Here is a 20,248-nt window from a genome sequence, read left to right on the forward strand (position 1 = left end):
ATGGGAGACCATATAGACTACCAGTGTTCCCTGCAGATTTGCAAAAAGCAGATGAAGAACAGACCTTGGCAGATTATCTAATCAGGACGCTCAAACTGAAAGATGTGTCAAATGCAAATTTACTGCCGCCTGATCTCTCTCCCTCACAGGTGGACAACACCATCAATCCAGGAGACTGGGTCTACATCAAGGTCATCAAAAGAAAGAACTGGGCCAGCCCGCGGTGGGAGGGACCGTTCCAAGTTTTGCTTGCTACTCCCACGGCGGTAAAAATCTCTCAACGGCCCAGGTGGATTCACCTCAGCCACTGCAAGTTGCAGAGAGTGCTGGACCCCTAATTCGGAGTGGTGGGGAAGGCTGACTACAAAGGGGCCCCGTCGTTTAGGGCGAGGCGTCTCAATGTTGGTGAAGAATTCATCGATCCCCACTCCGCTAGGCGAGGGGATGTCCCAGTGTCTCTGCCGTCCTAGTAGCAACGGGGCTCCATATGCCAGATGGATCCTCTGCTGCGTTGTGGTTGGAGCGTGCTATGGTCTATTGACTCATCTGAAGAGACCAAATGACAATGTTGCCCGTGGTAAACGATGGTCACATGATGAGAACTATGAAGACTGGTCATGGGACCCCAGAAACCCATACGAAACCAACACTTGGTACCGGTATGTCAGGTTCACTGTGAGAGCTCACACACAGGAGGGATGCTATGTGTGTTCCAAACTCCCCCCTTCCTCCACGCAAGTTCGCTTGGAGGCCAGAGCAATGAATGTCACTGAAGCAAAATGTATGGCATCCATGGGAGGAGTTGGATATCAGCACGGTGCCGTCGCAGTCAAAGATGCCGACCCTTACCGCCCTGGACTTGCTGACGGTGCCTGTGATCAGCTATTCTGGACAAATCTCAATCTGACTGTTAAAGGACGAACTATACCACAAGTGGCCTACACAGAAAGACCAGCTGGAGTGAATTACACATGTTACATCCAAGGTAACAAGACCCACGTCTGCATTAACGACGACTGCTCTCCAGGAGGAAACTGGATGGGAGCTCTGGACATCACCGATGAGTGTCAAGATAAGAGAGCCATTTCAGGTGGGGAGGGCTCTCCAACCAACATGGCTACACCATCGAACGGAACATACTTCATACAGAATGGCTGGTGGCTTTGTGGTCACAAGGTTTATCCGATGCTGCCCGCCAACTGGACAGGAGTGTGTGCACCAGTGTGGGTGACAGACCACACCTACAGGATACGACACCATTTGTTGACAGGAGCACGTAACTCTACTGGACGTCGACGCAGAGCAGTTGCAACCTTTGACCCTCATGACCCTGTCTGGGGTGCGAACGTTCCAGAGGACCATAAAGTATGGTCTGCCGGAGACAAAGTTGTCCTTGCGCTCTTCCCTCAGATTGGGGTTGGGAAACTATCGCTCTTCATCGAGACACTGAACTATCGTTTTCAATCCTTTGTGAATCTCTCACTGCAAGTCAACGATGGACAAAATAGAGAGATTCAGGCTATTAGACTGATGGTCTTGCAAAACAGGATGGTTCTGGACTTGTTGACGGCAGCACAAGGTGGTGTGTGCCACATCATTGGGACTTCCTGTTGCACATACATACCAGGAGAAAATGACACCCACATAAACGACGCCATGAATTCGCTGAAGAACTTACAGCAGGCCATGTCTAAAGACAAGGTCCCACTTCAGTTTGATTTCTTTTCATGGCTATTCTCTGGCAACTGGTGGCAACTGCTGTTGAAATTGCTGTCTCCTGTGCTTGTTGTGCTGATGGTGTTGTGCTTGTTTACGACCTGCGTTATGCCATGTTTGAAGTCTGCTGTGTCGAAGTTTGTGTCCTCTACTGTAGCCCAGGTTCATATACAACTCCTTAGAGATGACGGATGTGATGACGATGATGAAAAATGGATTGCGTAGGTGCTGTTCTGTTGAGCATGTTTTACAGAAACTTGATGATTTGACCATCGAAAATGCTTCGCAAGTGATGGATACAATGATGTACTGTTTCTGTGTTTTTCTTTTTATTTTTTATTATTCATAGCATTCTGGTCGCCTGTGGCAACGGGGCCGTGTAAGAATTTTCCTGCTAATAACATCTGGCCAGCAGGTTTTTCGCTTACACAATAAGTTTGAGGTAATACCTCATCTTCACTGGAATGTGTTGCTATCATTGTTTGTTGTTTTTATTTTTACCATTCTACTTTCTTCATTATACGTATATATGTTTTTTTCTTGCTTGTCTTTGTTGTTTGGGGTGGCATAATCATATGATAAATCAGGAGGGAGATGTTAGGGTTTTCAGGTTAGTTTGATCCTATGATTATGTTGGAATGTAACCTGTAATAATTACCCTCGCCTGTGTTGTCTTAACAAAAGTAGTAGAACAAAGTGACTAGCTGCAGAGGAAGCAATCAAAGTTGTTTAGTTCACACAACATCGTGAAGGACCCCCTGCTGTGCTTTGATCAGCCAAGGGCTTCGGCCATTTGTCTACTCTGACCCCCACTCTCACCCCCACTCTGTTCCTCCTAATAAATATGCCCTTGCAGGAAGGAGACTTTTCAGATTTCATTCCTGTAGCGAGTGATCTCTCCACCTGCAGGTGTCTAAAAGAACTTGCCTTGTCTCTGTGTGGTTCTTGCAAAATAAGTTGGAGTGAGCAAATCTCTAACACTGGTTCTCCAGTTTTTTTTTTTCTAGTTAATTATCAATCGATTTTTTTAGCATTCAACCTGCTCAAAATCACTCTTTCATCAAAGTCGCTCTATTAATTTTCTATAGTAGTCGCCAACAACTTCAACCATTCAACCTTTCATTCAGGCAATCATTCATCAATGCTCATCATATGCATCTCACACAGTCTCCAAAAAGGAGTCTTCCTATCACATTGGTCCCATTTCATCCAAGCTCACCACACAACATTCATATATCATTTTCAACTCAAGTTTCTTGGTAGAACAATCCACTAATTCAAAAAATAACTTAACAAAAACAAACAATTGGCAAATTAATCGGAATTGTTTCTTTGTTTTTAAATTTAAAGAACTCAATCTCTCAGATTTAGCTTGACTTTAGAATTTTGTATAATCTTGTAACACAACCAATCAATTATTCCTATTAAATGTAGCATTGCAAAATCTTAAATTCACAATTTAGCTTCTCCCAATTCCTGAAAGCATGTTCTGTTGTTTTGTTTACTCCGAATTTCTCATGAGGGCTTGACACTAACATGCACTAGTGTGGATTAGTTTCTGCTCGCAAACAGATTTCTCTCTTTTTCTTTCATTTTTATCTGTCAAAATTGTTTCTGTTCTGCGGTGTAAATTCAACAGTCTAGCAAATTTCTTCAAATGGAAAGTTTAGCCTATCTTCATCAATTTAACACATACGCACACAGATGCACAGCTCTCGCGTGCGGAAGGTAGGTCCCAGCACCAATGATTCGTCACAGGCTGGCCATTTCCTGTGGTCGATCATGAGCTGGTCCCTCCCATGCACACGAGGACAGCCCATTCTAATTTTATTTATTTATCTTCTAGAAGCAAGTTGTATTTCTTTACAACTTGATTTGCATATTTTAACTTTAGTGTAACACAATTTGATCTCTAGTCATTTGTAATTTGCCACCTCAAAAATATTATTATTATTATTATTATCAAACTCCTCTTGCCCCTCGCTTGAGCCGCGGCTTGAGCTGCGGCCTTGCACCTGCTCACAGAGGCCTTATTGTGTCCTGGTCTGACAAACACTTGTGACCTCATCCGTTTTCATTTTTCTAGCTTTTGTCTCTTGAATTCGTTCTTATCTCTTTGTGAAGATTTCAACCACACTCTAGCACTTCTACCAATTCTTCCACATTTCAAATTTCCTTGTATTCCTTACATATTCTTTCACTTCAGCATGTATTGCATACAATTAAGAAATCTACTCGCCATGAACTTCTCATCTCAAAGAAGAGCAGAGCAAGAGATTTACCGTTCTTATTTCCCATCTTAATTTTAGTAGTTTAAGGTTTTACAATTTTTTTTCACATTTTTTTTCTTTGAGGATCCTCAATGCAGGTTTAAATTGACCTTTCAACAAATTACTAGCCTGTATTAATGCCGTGGATCAATGCTAGAACAGCTATTTAGTCAATTTATCCTACCAGTCACACACTCAATCACAAAAACTCTAGCACTTTTTTAGGCCTCATAGCTCGGACAAACCAAAGCCGTATCTCATAGCTCGGACAAACCAAAGCCGTATCTCATAGCTCGGACAAACCAAAGCCGTATCTCATAGCTCGGACAAACCAAAGCCGTATCTCATAGCTCGGATAAACCAAAGCCGTATCTCATAGCTCGGATAAACCGAAGCCGTATCTTTTGTGCACCTGTGGTTTTTTACGCGTTTCACAAACAACAACACAATCACACAACTTCGGGCCTTTAATTTACTTGTCCCCTGGTTCGTTGCACTGCCGGGTCCCGTCAATCCACCTCTGTCAGGCGAAGGCAGACCTAAGATGCTGGCCCAGCGAAGAATTCTTGTCAGGGTTTTCCACGTTATCTTTATCGTAGGATTATGTTGGAATGCAACAGGTAATAAATACCCTACCTTGTCCTCTTTATCACAAGGTCGTAAAACATCCCCTGACATGTTTGGACTAGAGGACAAGGGCTTTCTACTCAGCATACTCATCCCCCCACTCTGTTTCTCTTAATAAATATGCCCTTGCAGGGTGGAGAGTTCAGACCTCCATTCGAACATCGCTGCACGCACAGCGACAAATGGACTCTCCACCTGCAGGTGTCTAAAAGGACTTACTTGTCTCCCGTGTGGTTCCTGCAAATTAAGTTGGAGTGAGCGAATCTCTAACAATTCTCTTCCCAGGACTTTCTCCTCCAGGTCCTCCTAATGGACGCTGTCTTGTCGACAATGCAGCACGTCCTTCTTCGTCAGACAGATAGCGGGTATGAGGGATCCCGGGTTTCGGCACCAAAATGTTAGAGATTTGCTCACTCCAACTTATTTTGCAAGAACCACACGAGAGACAAGCAAGTCCTTTTAGACACCTGCAGGTGGAGAGCTCACACGTTGAAGAAGTGAAGTCTAAAACTCTCCCTCCTGCAAGGGCATATTTATTGAGAAACAGAGTGGGGATAAGAGTAGGCTGAATAGGAAGCCCTTGTGCTCTAGTCAAAACATATCAGGGGGTGTTTTACGACCTTGTGTAGGATGGGACAGCTATCTTATTTATTACCGGTTGCATTCCAACATAATCATACGATAAGGATAATCTGAAAAACCCTAACAGTAACGTTGTCATTGTGTTTCAAATATAAATGTTCTCTACCACTATGATCCTCTCTTTGGTCTTGTTTAATGGTATTCCACTACCCACAACATGCTAGTGAAACACCCAACAAGAATGTGAAACTACTATTATTAGCATTGGGTTAGGGTTGTTTGACTAACGTTTATGTTAGATTACTACATATCTGAGAAAGGCGGTTGTCATCGTTTTGGCGAATGATTTGACCCACATGCAGGAAACCAACTCAGAAGTTCAGAATGAGTGATGAGTGTTTATTGGAGGAGATGCGGTGGAGGCAGAGCGGGAGGATCTGCGCTAGGAGCAAGGAGCAGCAACGGCGGAGCGTGTGGAGTTCAGCCAGACGGGGTGGATCTTGGCGGTGAGCCGTGGAGGGAATCTGCCAACAAAATACACAAGGCTTGGTCAGAGGATACGACGTGGCTATGGCGGAGATCTTACAGCAGACCTGAGGATCAGGAGAACGTGGCGTCGATGAGCAAGAGGGTATCGAGGAGCCAAAGGCACAACCGTGGAGGTGATCACAACAGGTAGGACACGACGAGCAATTGACAGCATGCTCCTTAAGAGCCCTCCTTTAACGGGCCTGATGAGCTCCAACTGGGTCCTCTGCCACTCTGCTCACGGTTGCTCCCTGTGGAAAAAGGAGGTACACCACCCCGGACCCTGACAACGGTAAGACAAAACCAGGAGTTACTGTAGCTACTCTCTGTAATGTAAATTAGTCATGTGTAATCTCTAAAGCCAAAATTGACTGCATATTTACTGCTGATGACTCCTATCATGCTATCACATTTTAGGGCTTTTCACACTGCACGTTCTTAGCCTCGGGGCTATCCTTAGCCATTTTCAATATGAATTTATATTAAAGGAGAACTTACCAAGTGCGAACAAAGTCCATTGTTGTCAATAGATCCGAGGCAACGGTTGAAGATCCGTGCAAAGGTGGGTGCTAGTTGTTCAGCACAGACTTTCAAGCAGGAATGTGACACGCCGTCTGGGCCCGGTGCCTTCCTGATGTTTTGTCTCCGGAACATGTGGCACACTTCTTTCTCGCGGATCTGGAGTGCGGGCGCGGCCTCTGCAAGAGAGTAGGTGACAACGGTGGTGGAGGAGTGGACAGAGCGGTTGTGGGGGGAGGTGAGTATGTGGATTGTGCTGCAGGAGGTCCTGTTGTGTGGGAGGACCGATCAAACCTGCAGTAGAACCTGTTTAGCTGGTTTGCAAGCCTTGGGCTCTCCACAGGACAGGGGGTTCGTTTTTTGAAGCCCGTGATGCTCTGCAGACCTTTCCACACTGTTGAGGGATCAGGATTGGCAGAGAGGTGTCTCTCCAGGCTCTCCCCGTAATACTTGCTGGCTTTCCTGACCTCTCGGTTCAGTGTGTTTCTGGTCTGCTTGAACAGGTCCCGGTCGCTGCTCCTGTAGGTCTCCTCCTTGACTTTGCGCAGCCTCCTGAGGTTCGGTGTAAAACAAGGTTTGTCGTTGTTGTACGTGTGGTGAATTGTCTTTGTTGCTCCGCTGGTCTCCAAAAAAACACTTGGTGGAAGATGGCTGGCTGAGAGAAGGAACACTTCAGTGACACACGGCTGATTGGGAAAATATTTTATTCAACCGATGTCAGAGTGAAGTTTCTCCAAATATTCGAGTGACCCAAAAGCAAAGATGTTAGCTGCTCCCTCTCGTCTCCCAGGCATCGTATCTCTTATACTCTTATATCGCTTTGAATAACAGCTGCGGTTCGACTCTCAGTATACTTGTTGTTTTCGTTGTCCCTAAAAGGCCATCTACTCGGTTCTTTTGTGGTCACGGACAACTGGCCCTTCTACATTCTAGGTACCTATACATTACTGAAACTAAACCTCCCTGTCCAGCACAAATAACCTATGCGTAATCCCACTGCTGCCGGCCCGGTGTTCTAAGGCAACATGCAGAGACACATGCAGGCTAAAATTTACAACATACGTGCAGAAGGTCTTAGTCTGCACACACAGATTCTCACAAAAACTGATGTATGATGTGACAGTGTCAGTGAGTTCATGCAGGTCTGAAGGTGCAGCTTCAGAAACTCCCCAATCGGTGCAGTCAAAGCGAGCTTGGATGTCCTGCCTTGTCTCCACTGTCGACTTCCTCACAGTCCTCACCATAGGCTTAGAAGTCTTTAATTTCTGCCTGTAGGCCGGGATCAGATGAACGAACTACACAGTGGTCCGAGAGTCCTAAAGCCGCACGAGCCACAGAGTGGTATGCATCTTTAATGACGGTGTAGCAGTGGTCCAGTGTCTGTGCCCCTCTGGTGGGACACGTTATGTGCTGTCTGTATTTGGGGAGTTCATGTGCGAGGTTCGCCCTGTTAAAATCATCCAGAACAATGATTAGTGAATTTGGTAGAAGTTTCTCCATGTCTGACACCTGGTCAGCCAGCATCTGCGTGGCTTCACTCGCACGTGCGTGCGGTGGAATGTAAACAGCCGCCATGACGATCGAGGAGAACTCCCGTGGTGAATAGAACGGCCGGCAGTTCATGAAAAGTGTTTCTAGGAGAGGGCTGCAAGACTCTTTCAACACCGTGACATCAGTACACCAACGTTCATTAATATAGAAACAGAGACCACCTCCCATTGATTTTCCAGTGAACTCCGCGCTGCGATCTGCACGCAATAGCCGAAACCCAGCTAACTCCACGGCGTGGTGCTGGGTGCGTCCGTCAAGCCACGTTTCAACGAAGCACAGCGCGACGGATCTTCTCAAGTCCGTGTTCTTTGATGTGAGGAGCAGGAGTGCTTATTGGGGGGGGGGGGGGGGGGGGGGTGGTTATTGGTTTTTATTCAATAACAATATTTTTTGCCAAATTGCAATAGACTGACATGTGCCCATTCAAATGGGTACCACCAGACATTAAACTGCATTGATAAACGAGGGCTTAAACGTGATTGTCTGTCTGCACTCGGCATAATTTCTCTGTTTATGTGAACATGTTCACATATGTGTCAGTATGAATTATGTGAACGTATGACTGTCGCGCGGAGAATGATATAGGTGGCTATCCGTTGCGATATTGATATTTTAACAGAGAAAGAATGCTACGCTTTCGCAGAGCATCAAAAATATTGAAATAGCCTCTTATATTTCCTCCCCACGGAAATCTTTAGTAAAAGGCGAAATATTTATTCCATCTGAAGAGAAGAAAGAGAGAGCTGATAATCTGGGTCAAACCGGGCCACCCCACTGCTGGTCAACCAAATTCACAGGCGTTCTCACACTCAAATTGCAGCAACCATTCCTTCTAATACAAACAATAGACGTTCATAGATTTACTATACTTACAAGGACTCAACTTAAATAGAAGGTTTAAACGAGTATTTTGTGTTAATTAATGTATTTTTTACTTTAAACATTGTTGGCGCACAGGATTGTAGGTACCTGATCGAACACTGACGGCGCTCGTTCTTTCAAACGGTATCACCTATCGATTGGGCGACTATTTTGCAACAGTTGTATGTCTTGGTACGTGTACTTGTAAGGGATCGGACAGTACAGCCAAGTGCGTAGCGACAGACTTTATTGTGGAAGGGGATGATGGGAACAGCTGGCGCTAGAGCGACGACCGGGCTGGAGAGGACAAACGATTCTGCGGGATTTCCAATAGTCAAGCGAGTCAGTATCTCAGGGACTGATGAGCGAAGCAGCATCAAGGGACAGACTGACACTTAGGTGTGCGCTGGCGGCGCTGATATCTCGCTGTCCATGAGCCCGTGGCAGGTGACGGCGATTCCACTGACAGGTGGGCGTGGTCCTGTCGCAGGTGGCACCAGCACGTGACAGTACTTTTGGTATGAGAGAATGGGAAATGATCCCATCTCTGTGTTTTATTTGAAAATTTGTAATTTCATAACTTTATTCAACACAAATCGGGAAACAAAATATGATCGTAATTTCTCAAATGGTTTCTCAAATTTCAGAAATGCTCTATATCTCTCTTGTGTCGCAAATAATTGAGGCTTTTGACGTTGCTGGCATGGTTTGGAGTGTAATTCACCTCCACTGCGATGGTGGCTGTAATATTAGGTGAACTACAGTAGTAGGAACCTTTGAATAGCGCGGTATTCCTGAGGGGTGAATAAACGAGGGGGGACCCTTTTGACTGTTCAATCCTACTACCGTCTCACGTCTGGTTCTTCAACGTATTACTATTAATTATAAATTAATAGATAACCCAACATGGTGTCAGAAGTGGTGCTAAAAGGAAGATACCACGGAGTTGGAGGTCCCGGACATTGAAAGCCTCACAAAAGGGGGAGCAGGTGCAGTCCGTGTGCGTGACGGTGTGGAGACGCAAGCATGAGAGGTTCCATGTGCCGCCACCGGAGAAATTCACGTTCAAGCCAGAGGAATGGCCGAAGTGGATAAAGCGCTTTGAAAGGTTCAGAGTAGCATCCGGACTGGAAACACAACCTGAGGGAAACCAGGTAAATGCCTTAATCTACACAATGGGAGAAGCGGCCAAGGATATCCTCACGTCATTAAGATTGACTGACAGAGAGATGACCGCCTATGGAACGGTGAGGGAAAGGCTAAATGCACACTTTATTTCAAGAAGAAATGTAATTTTTGAACGAGCCAAATACAATATGTGACAGCAAGAGGCGGGAGAAACTGTGGACAGCTTTATTACTGCACTTCACTGTCTATCGGAGCATTGTGGCTACGGTGCGTTGCATGAAGAAATGATCCGAGACAGATTGGTGGTCGGATTAAAAGACAAAAAACTCTCAGAACAATTGCAGCTAGACCCGGACTTGACAAAGTGCCGTCAGAGTGAACAAGTAAAGAAACAACAAGAAATGTTGAAAAGTAATTTTAACATGGAAGCAGCAAGCGCGGAACTCAACAGCGTCAGCCTGAAACAGCGTCAGCGAGCCGACACTGCCACCTGCTGGAAAAGTACGGGAGGGCAACAAAAGAGGACAATGGTTAAAAAGACGTTCTCAGAGACCCCAAAACAGACAAAATGTGGGAAATGTGGCGATTTGAAAGGACACAATCCACAACAATGTCCAGCAAGAGAAGCAGCATGCAATTTGTGCAAGAAAAGAGGACATTATGCCAAGGTGTGCCGCACAAAAATGGTGCATGAAATGAATGTCACAGAAGAGAGTGATGATTTATTTTTAGGGGCACTTAGCAATGGCCAAAATGATGACCCATGGATTGTAACAATATCAATGGGTGGCACAGACACAAAATTCAAAATGGACACTGGCGCCGATGTCACGGCGATACCAGCAAAACTCTACAATGGACAGTTGGCAAAGCTGGAGCACGTCAGCAGAGTTGTGCGTGGGCCAGGAAATGTACCTTTAACGGTGGAAGGAAAATTCAACACTAAACTCCACAAAAATGGCAAGGAAACAATGCAAGACATTTATGTCGTGAAAGAACTAGGATTCCCACTATTGGGACGGCCAGCACTAAATGCACTGAAGTTAGTAGCTAGGCTTGATACAGTGACTCTCGACTCAAAAGCTAGAGTAAAACAACAGTTTCCCAACCTGTTCAATGGATTAGGGAAATTGGAAGGAGAATACGACATTGTGTTGAAACCCGATGCAGTGCCATTCTCAATCTCTACGGCAAGACGTGTTGCGCTGCCACTACTTCCAAAGGTGAAGGAGGAGTTGGCGAGAATGGAGTCACAAGGCGTCATCAGTAAGGTGGAGGAACCAACCGAATGGTGTGCCGGAATGGTAGTGGCGCCCAAGCCCAACGGAAAAGTACGGATATGCTCTGACCTCACAGAACTAAATAAATCTGTGCAGAGGGAGTGACATCCACTTCCAGCAGTGGAACAGACACTAGGACAACTTGCCGGAGCCAAAGTATTTTCCAAATTGGATGCAAATTCTGGATTTTGGCAAGTAGCGCTGTCGAAAGGCTCGTCTCTTTTGACGACATTCATTACACCTTTCGGGAGATTCTGTTATAAGAGATTGTGCTTTGGAATATCGTCCGCACCTGAGCACTTCCAGAAGAGAATGTCACAAATTCTAGATGGATTGGATGGTGTTTTGTGCCAGATGGATGACGTGCTTATCCTAGGAGCTACGCAGGAGGAGCATGACAGGCGACTTCATGCAGCACTAACACGGCTCCAGGATGCAGGCGTCACACTCAGTGACAAATGTGAGTTTTTCAAGTCAACAATAACATTTCTGGGGCAGATTGTGGGAGCCTCAGGAGTGAGTGCTGATCCAGACAAGGTGAAAGCGGTGTCCACCATGCGGGAGCCGAGAAACATCACTGAAACCAGAAGCTTAATCGGCATGGTTAATCACCTGGGGAAATTCCTATCACATTTAGCAGACAAAACAAAGCCATTGAGAGATCTACTCAAGAAGACTAACATGTGGACATGGGGATTGCAGCAACAAAAAGCTTTTGAAGAAATCAAAAAAGAACTTACGACACCACCAATACTTGCATTGTACAACCCGAACGCTGAGACAGTGGCATCGGTTGATGCCTCCTCATATGGGTTAGGAGCAGTGCTTCTGCAGAAACAGGATGGAAAAGTAAGACCAGTTGCGTACGCGTCACGCGCCCTTACTACTACAGAGCAGCGCTATGCGCAAATTGAAAAAGAGGCTTTGGCCACAACATGGGCATGTGAACGCTTTGCAGAGTTTCTCATTGGCTCTACTTTCCACGTGGAAACGGATCATAAACCATTGGTCCCACTCCTGGGTTCACGACACCTAGACGATCTTCCACCACGCATACAGCGGCTGAGGATGCGGCTCATGGGGTTTTCATATGACATTTCGCACGTACCAGGCAAAAGTATTGCAACCGCGGATGTGTTGTCAAGATCACCGATGAACAGCTCAGAAGATCAGCTAAAGGAGGAGGAAATTGACTTGTATGTGCACGCTGTCATGGCTAGTTTGCCAGCAACTGACAGCCGAATTGCAGACATCAAGAAACATCAAGACAACGATGTCGTGATTAGTCAAGTAAAAAAATATTGTTCTGAAGGGTGGCCAGAAAGGTTCACGGCGCCATCTATCGTTCAGCCATACTTGCCATTCTCAGGAGAGTTCAGTGTGCAAGACGGATTGTTGTTGAAAGGCACTCGGATTGTGATTCCAGAAGCTCTACGCTGCGACATCATGAGTAGGTTGCACGACGGACATCTGGGAATACAAAAATGCAGGGAGAGGGCGAAACAGTCAGTGTGGTGGCCAGGATTGAGCAAACAAATACAACATGACATAGAGAAGTGTGATGTTTGTGCTCGAGAAAGAGTGGTCAATAAAGAGACATTGATTCCAACCGAATTCCCAGAGAGGCCTTGGTCGAAGGTGGGAGCAGATCTATTCCAAAAAGGGAGTAAAGTATATTTACTCATTGTCGACTACTTCTCCCGATTTTTTTGAAGTTGCTCCACTGAAATCTACAACATCTGAAGCAGTAGTGGAGCATTGTAAGTCCATATTCGCGCGACATGGAATACCACAGGAAATGCGCACGGATAATGGGCCACAATTTGCATCAGACAGTTTCAAAAAGTTTTCACGGGACTGGTGTTTCGAACATGCGACGTCTAGTCCAAAGTTTCCACAGAGCAACGGGGAAGCAGAAAGAGCTGTCAGAACTGTGAAGAGTCTGCTAAGCAAATCCAGTGACCCATATTTAGCTCTAATGGCATACAGAGCGACTCCATTGGCAAATGGATACAGTCCAGCTGAGTTGCTGATGGGGAGAAGAATAAGAACGCAACTTCCAACTATCCCTTCACAACTGGACCCAAGATGGGCAGACATGGAGACATTGAGAAACACCGAGCAAAGTTCTCGACAGAAACAGCAGAGACATTTGAACACTCGACACAGAGCACGTGATCTGCCGCGTCTGCATCCAGGTGACCATGTCTGGGTGAAGGACATGAACGAAAGAGGGACAATAGTTTCCACGGCAGACACACCCAGATCATACCATGTCGAGATGCAAGGAGGTATCCTGCGGAGAAACAGAGTACATCTTTCTACTACTCCTATTGCTCCATCGACTGAAATCGTCCAATCAGAGACTGAGGGCGGGCACAACAGTGTTGTTGATGAACCGACGAGCACACACAGCACGCTGGTTGATGGGAGTCAGCGAAGACAAGGAAACGAGAGACGCTACCCTACCAGGGAAAGACAACCTCCAAGCGGATTGAAGGACTACATTACTCAGTAGTTAGTCATATATTTCACAGTTGAAACTGATAATGGTTCAGTAGTTGAAAGGAGTGTGTATTACGGAAGATATAGTAACAGTTATATTCTCAACACTTTCATGAAAAGTTTGGTTATTATAGTGACGTTGAAAATAATAGGATTCCTACTCAGAAAGGAGGATGTAGTATTAGGTGAACTACGGTAGTAGGAACCTTTGAATAGCGCGGTATTCCTGAGGGGTGAATAAACGAGGGGGGACCCTTTTGACCGTTCAATCCTACGACCGTCTCACGTCTGGTTCTTCAACGTATTACGATTAATTATAAATTAATTACATTTGAATAGAAATCTGTCAGTTTACTTTAGGAAGTAAAAGTTGCTTTCTAGAAATCCATACTTGTAATGTATGAGGAACAACAATCGGGCGAATTCTTCAAAAAGACATACCTACAGCTGACAAAAAGGTTTTGATACGTTCATATCATGTAACGAGTCGGGAACGTGGTAATTACATATTTCGCATTTTACTAATTTGTTTGAAACAGTTTAGCAAGCAAATGCACAGTTCTAGAGTACAGTTAACATGCTCAATGGCGTTCAGACTTAATCTATGTGCGTACAATTGCGTGTAACTTTTGCTTTAATCAGTAAGTCCGGGGGGAGAGCGCGAACGCTGTCCTCACCCACAGAAGATATGCAGTCAAGATTTCCCACGATTCTTAAGTCGCAGGAGTCGACACTTCCGGAGTGCAATGGATGATTCTCACCCTGTGTGATTTGCCTTCTTGTTCAGGTTGTCTCCCGTGCCAGGCAAGTATGAATAATAGAAGTTACCGGGCTGACGTCTTTATCGCACACGCCATCTTCAGTCACGGGCTTAATTGCTAAAAAGGTGTGGCACACATACACACTCAGCGGATGAAACAGGATTTGTAGAACTGTTTAAATAGTACCATTTGTCATTACAAAACCAAAGTATTATAAATTAAGTAAGAAATAGATTAAGAAACACTACCATCATGCTTTGCTTCTTTTTCTACCCTTCATTGCCCCTACCCCCACGCCTTTGTTCACCTCCTTTTTCTTAGAGTCGCCATCTAACGGTGATGGCAGCAACCATAACAAACCATAAAAAATCGTAGTAAAATAATATATGTGCAAAAACATGCCCCTTAGCATTGCCTCTTTTAACCTGAGAACCCTAAAACTGTATGAATTTGTGTTTATTGAAAACCACTGAATATTATGTTTTTTTTCTGAACAAGTTTTGAAAATGACATTTTCTTAAAAAATTGAGGATAAGAATTGTAATAAAAATTCTTGGAACAATGATAGGAAAATCTCAAGCAATGAAACACATTTTAATTATATTTAGAACGGTTACATAAATTCTTGCTGCCTCTCAAATCGAAATGTCTTACATTTAGATCAGACCCCATCAAGTCATAATTGACTGCTTAACCCTGTAAGAATTAAGCGAACGGATTGAAATGGTTCTCTAGCATATGAACTACCGATTTGACCAGGAGAGGAGGTGCACCGGTCCTGGAGGCACTGCAATACCAGGTCAATGCGTGGAGTGGACGGGGCAAGCCCTTTCCCCATCTCCCTAACCCAAAAATATAATTAATATGTGGTCCGCGGATAGGGGACGTATCAGATATTAAACTGATAAGAACAGATACTACCCTTGATCTTAGCCAAAAGGCCGAGAAGCAATAACTGGAAATGGGTCTGAGGCAACGACTTAAATAGAGAGACCAATTCCAGTTATGGTTACATATATCGACTAATGCTAATGCCACATACTGACCCCTGTGAATTCCCCAAATGTGGGGATCTCTACTGCATAATTTCTGCTTGTGGGGGATTGCGTTCTTTCTGTTTAGAACTAAACATTTGCGCAGTAGTACGTACACGGAGTTTAGGTCTACAGTGCTGTGACACACTGAACGCTTTTGAGTAGTGATGGACACATGAGGCTTCCTTGGTGTAACTGCCGAACCCGAAGCAGATGTGTCTTTCGCCGCTGGGCGGAGCTGTTGCGGCTCTGGCGAAGCTTCAAGGTTTGCATGGTGTGCAAATTATTTTTGTGTGAATTAATTGTAGTTCCTTGTTATTTGTATATAGTTTGTAGCACTGTCTTGTTGATATTAAGTTGCGATAGAAACCGGGGGTAAGTTAGACTTCGAGGGCACTTCCTGTTTCCTGGAAAGAAGCGGAAAGGTGACGTGATGCAACAGCGCAATAGTTAACGACCGACCTAGGATGCGTCATCGCGAAGCTACTAAGTTAAAAACAGTAAAGTACCCAGTTGTTCACTGGCAGGCCAAAGTGGTATGTATGTTTTACTTTTACTTTTGTATTTGATATGTATGTTTTGTAAATCTAAGTATATCTATGTGTTGTCGCTAGTCCTATGGTGTGGCTGTGATGTCAACGAATTAAGATCACAGTAAACATCTGTAACAAAGAACTCACGTCTCTTTAGTGAAGAAACTTGAACACTTGGGATTTGAAGCTTTCCCACCAAACGGTTTGCGAATAGGTTCACAAACCCCCCTGCTGGTCAAAAGGAGTAATTTATTCCATTAATGAGAATTACATTCACCTCTATACAGTGGCGCCTCGGTTTTCAAACACAATCCATTCCAGAAGGCTGTTCAAGAAGTGAATCATTCGAATTCCGAATCACATTTTTCCATTACAAATAATGGGGGAAAAAAAATATTCCGTTCCAAGCCAAAAAAAAAAACGCCTTTTTTAAGCAGTTTTTTCATTTGCGCATTTTTGTCCAATCGCGCAACTGCAGCGCACCGCCGAACATGCAACCGTAGCGCGTCGCCGACCGCGCAACTACACCGCGCTGGTCGCATTTTTGTGACAGACCGTCGCTGAAATTTAGAAAATATTTTAAAGTTCTGATGTACTTTCCAAAATGTAAGTGGACATCAGTGCGCAGGGAGCTTAGTTTTGTCCAATCGCGCAACCGCAGCGCACCGCTGAACGCGCAACCATTGCGCGCCGCCGACCGCGCAACCGCACCGCGCTGGTCGCATTATTTAAGTGGACCTTAGTGCGCAGGGAGCTTAATTTGGTCCGATTGCGCAACCGCAGCGTTACCAAAGTAACGAAAATACAATAACAACGGAGTCAGCCGGCATCCGGGCTGCGCAGTCGGGATGTCTTGGGTCCTCCTGGCTCATCTCGCGAGGTTCGACCTCCGAATTTTGTTCGACAATCGAAGCAAAACAATCTCGAATTTTTTGTTCGAATTCTTATTTGCTCGAGAACCAGGACGTTCGAAAACCGAGGTTTGACTGTAAAAGAAATAGATGCAGCTCACTGACAAGTGCCGCTATTTAAGCTAATTTTAGAACAGTCCTGCGGGCGACTCATGCGGTCCTCATGGGCGTCCTCGTGCCCGCGGGCACCGTGTTGGTGACCCCAGCCGTGGAGGCTATTTTGTGTGTTTTGGAGTGTTCTTTGGTATTGAGTGGGGCTGGTTGGCCGCTTTTCCTTTTTTCCTTTTTCTTGTTGCTTTGCTTTGATGTCTTTTAACTTTCACACTTAAAGGCTTTTTTTTGTGGCGCCGTTGTGTGAATACTGCTGGGGCCTGAATTTCCCAGCCCTCGGGATCAATAAAGTTTCAATCAATCAATCAATAAACTATATAACAAATAACTAACATAAATACCAAGTTTATCGCACCATCCGTGTCACTCCAAATTATTAAATTCATTGAAATCTTCATCCTCTGTGTCACGTGCGTTCGCGTCGCACCGGAAGTGACGTCGTGCATCCTGATAACTGGCCCAAAAACCAACCTTCTGAGGATTCAGCCTGTGAATTTGGTCACAGCTCGTGACCCCTTTTTTGCAGGATCAGTTCTCTTGCTAGCAACGAGGCTTCAACACTTACCGCTAATCAAAATTTCAAACACACTACTATACAGCAAGGTTAGCAGATGTAGCTGTCTGTCAGACCCTAGTGGGAATTTAACTCACACCCTCTGATTTACAATTCTAGTGCTCTTATCACTTAGCGATGCCGCCTTGCTTGGCAAAACTGTGTCAACCTTTTAGAAGATGAACCAAAAGAAACTCTTAAAAATGTAGTCTAACCAGGACTCTAGGCCAGTGATTTTCAACCAGTGTGCACACATTTGTGTGCCATGAGAAACTATAAAATTTCCCTTCACGTCCCCAAAGACAACAACAACTCATCACACAACTGCTGGAAACCAGTACCATGGACAAGATATGTGGAAATACACCCTCAACTATTATAAATTCAACTTGCACAGCAAATGTTAAGTATATTATCAGAGTTCAGTGAGAACTGAACTCAGAACCCCTTGTTTACTAGACCAGTACCCTAACTACTGAACTACAAGGCCTGTTCTATGGCTGTTACTAATAAACTATAAACTATTCATGTACAATATTGCGAAATGTAATCAGGATGTGTCACAAATCAACAGGTATGTTTAACTCTATTGCTACTATTCTGCGAGCAAGCAAAGCTAGATAGCTGGGCCAAGTTTGAGAACCAGTTAGTGTGCTCGAACCTCATAGCTGGTTGAAGCACTGGTCTTGGAAAGCAGGATTGAGTCCTGATTTTGATTCTTCTATATGTACAAGTTTGAATGTGACAACAGCCGGCAACAGCCATGCCTAACGAGCTAAAGGACAAGGTGTGTCCTTTCATCAAAAAAGCTGTAGCCAAAGATTCTCTCAGAAGGGACATTTATAAAAACACATGCAAGAACACACACAGGTGAGAAACCTTTTTCCTGCTCAGTTTGTGGCCAAAGATTCTCTCAGAACAGTCACTTAAAAATAAACACAAGAACACACACAGGTGAGAAACCTTTTTCCTTCTCAGTTCTTGGCCCAAGATTGTTAGGGTTGACAAATTACAGTGGAGCCTCGGTTTTCGAACGTCCAGGTTCTCGAACAAATCGGTATTCAAACAAAAACTTTGAGATTTTTTTTGCTTCGGATGTCGGACGAAATTCGGTTGTCGAACCTCGCGAGATGAGCCGAGAGGACCCGCATGTCAACTGACTCCGTTCGTTATTACATTATTGTTACGCTGAAGATTGCATCAACTCTAATCATGCCTCCAAAGGAAGCAAGTGGGAGCAATAAAGCCATCCTAAAACACAAAGACGCTCCTAAAGCAATGCGACAGTGAGCGCCCGGCGCGCTGCGGTTGCGCGACTGGACCAAATTAAGCTCCCTGCGCACTGAGGTCCACTTAAATTTTGGAAAGTCCATTAGGACTTTAAAAAATATTTTCTAAATTTTAGCGACCGCACTGTCACAATAATGCGACCAGCGTGGTGCAGTTGCGCGGTCGGCGGCGCACTAAGGTTGCGCGTTTGGCGGTGCGCTGCAGTTGCGCGATCGGACAAAATTAAGCTCCCTACGCACTGAGGTCCACTTAAGTTTTGGAAAGTACATCAGGACTTTAAAAATATTTTCTAAATTTCAGCGACGGCTCTGTCACAATAATGCGACCAGCGCGGTGCAGTTGCGCAGTCGGCGACGCGCTGCGGTTGCGCGTTCGGCGGTGCACTACAGTTGCGCGAATGAATAAAATGGTTAAAAAAGGCGTTTTTTGGGATTGAACCGGATTAATTTTTTTCCATTATTTGTAAAGGGAAAACATGATTCGGAATTCGAATGATTCACTTCTCGAACAGCCTTCTGGAACGGATTGTGGTCGAAAACCGAGGCTCCACTGTATCTTGATCGTATGATTATGTTGGAATGTAGACTATATTGATTAACCAGTTGCTGAGGGGAACAAACTTCTTCTGTTTGTTCTCACAACATCGTAAACAAAGTGCTAAGACTTCTGCACTGGTTGACCAGCTGCAGTGGAAGCAATCAAGTTTCCCCCTGTTTCCCTCAACATCATAAAACACCCCCTGCTCTGATTTGACCAGATGTTGGGGGTTCACCAAACCTGTCCACTCTCAATCCCACCCCCCCCCCCTGTTTTCTCTCAATAAATATGTCCATATATGTTCAGAGTTTCTGAATAGATATTTGAAAGAGTAATATGGCAAATGACTTTAAAATATATGTAGTCTCCGCTCAGCATCCGTCGCCATTTAACGAATGCCAGTTTCAAGGCTGAATTCGTGTGTCACGTGACGTGCCTTCGCGTCGCACCGGTAGTCACGTCATGCAGCCTGATAATTGGCAAAAAAAACCTCGACTTTCTGAGGATGTAGCATGTTAATTTGGACACAGCAAGTGAATCATTTTTTGGCAAGACCAGTTCTCTTGCTCGCAATGAGGCTTTAGCACCTACCGCTAATCATAAATTCAAACACACTACTATCAAGCAGGGCTCACACCCTCTGAGTTACAATTCTAGTGCTCTTATTACTGAGCTACACAGCCTTGCTTGGCAAAACTGTGTCAACCATTTAGAATATTGACCAAAAGAAATGCTTGAAAATGTAGTCTAAAGAGGACTCTAAGCCAGTGATTCTCATTCAGTGTGGACACATTTGTGTGTCGTGGGAAATTATAAAATTTCCCTTAAGATCCTCAAAGACAATAACTCTTCACACAACTGCTGGTCACCAGTACCATGGACAAAGTATGTGCAATTACACCCTCAACTCTTATAAATCCAGCTTGCGCAGCAAATGCTTAGTATAAAATC

The 20,248-nt window shown here is 44.8% G+C and overlaps 2 long non-coding RNA genes and 3 other non-coding genes across 6 annotated transcripts; all 5 read right to left on the bottom strand.

Annotated features, from left to right (window-relative positions):
- Positions 1-5,067: 5,067 nt before the first annotated feature.
- LOC125978221 (uncharacterized) lies at positions 5,068-8,121 on the bottom strand. The gene is made up of 3 exons (XR_007484931.1): positions 6,222-8,121; positions 5,789-6,006; positions 5,068-5,719 (listed from the first exon to the last, which is right to left on the bottom strand). It is a non-coding gene; the product is annotated as an uncharacterized lncRNA (long non-coding RNA).
- A 299-nt stretch (positions 8,122-8,420) lies between these two features.
- LOC125979066 (U5 spliceosomal RNA) lies at positions 8,421-8,535 on the bottom strand. The gene has a single exon (XR_007485193.1). It is a non-coding gene; the product is annotated as a U5 spliceosomal RNA (small nuclear RNA).
- Positions 8,536-9,906: 1,371 nt separating this feature from the next.
- On the bottom strand, positions 9,907-14,433 carry LOC137840812 (uncharacterized). 2 transcript variants are annotated; one of them, XR_011087882.1, is made up of 3 exons: positions 14,329-14,433; positions 12,423-12,532; positions 11,757-11,890 (listed from the first exon to the last, which is right to left on the bottom strand). It is a non-coding gene; the product is annotated as an uncharacterized lncRNA (long non-coding RNA). The 2 variants fall into 2 exon arrangements; XR_011087881.1 differs by lacking the exon at positions 14,329-14,433 and having other exon boundaries at positions 9,907-11,890; positions 12,423-12,664.
- LOC125979074 (U1 spliceosomal RNA) lies at positions 14,218-14,379 on the bottom strand. The gene has a single exon (XR_007485199.1). It is a non-coding gene; the product is annotated as a U1 spliceosomal RNA (small nuclear RNA).
- A 657-nt stretch (positions 14,434-15,090) lies between the features above and the next one.
- Positions 15,091-15,281, bottom strand: LOC125979059 (U2 spliceosomal RNA). Its single transcript, XR_007485191.1, has one exon. It is a non-coding gene; the product is annotated as a U2 spliceosomal RNA (small nuclear RNA).
- Positions 15,282-20,248: the final 4,967 nt, after the last annotated feature.

The sequence above is a fragment of the Syngnathus scovelli genome, chromosome 12 (assembly GCF_024217435.2).
Source record: "Syngnathus scovelli strain Florida chromosome 12, RoL_Ssco_1.2, whole genome shotgun sequence".
In the NCBI taxonomy this organism is placed as follows: Eukaryota; Metazoa; Chordata; class Actinopteri; order Syngnathiformes; family Syngnathidae; genus Syngnathus; species Syngnathus scovelli.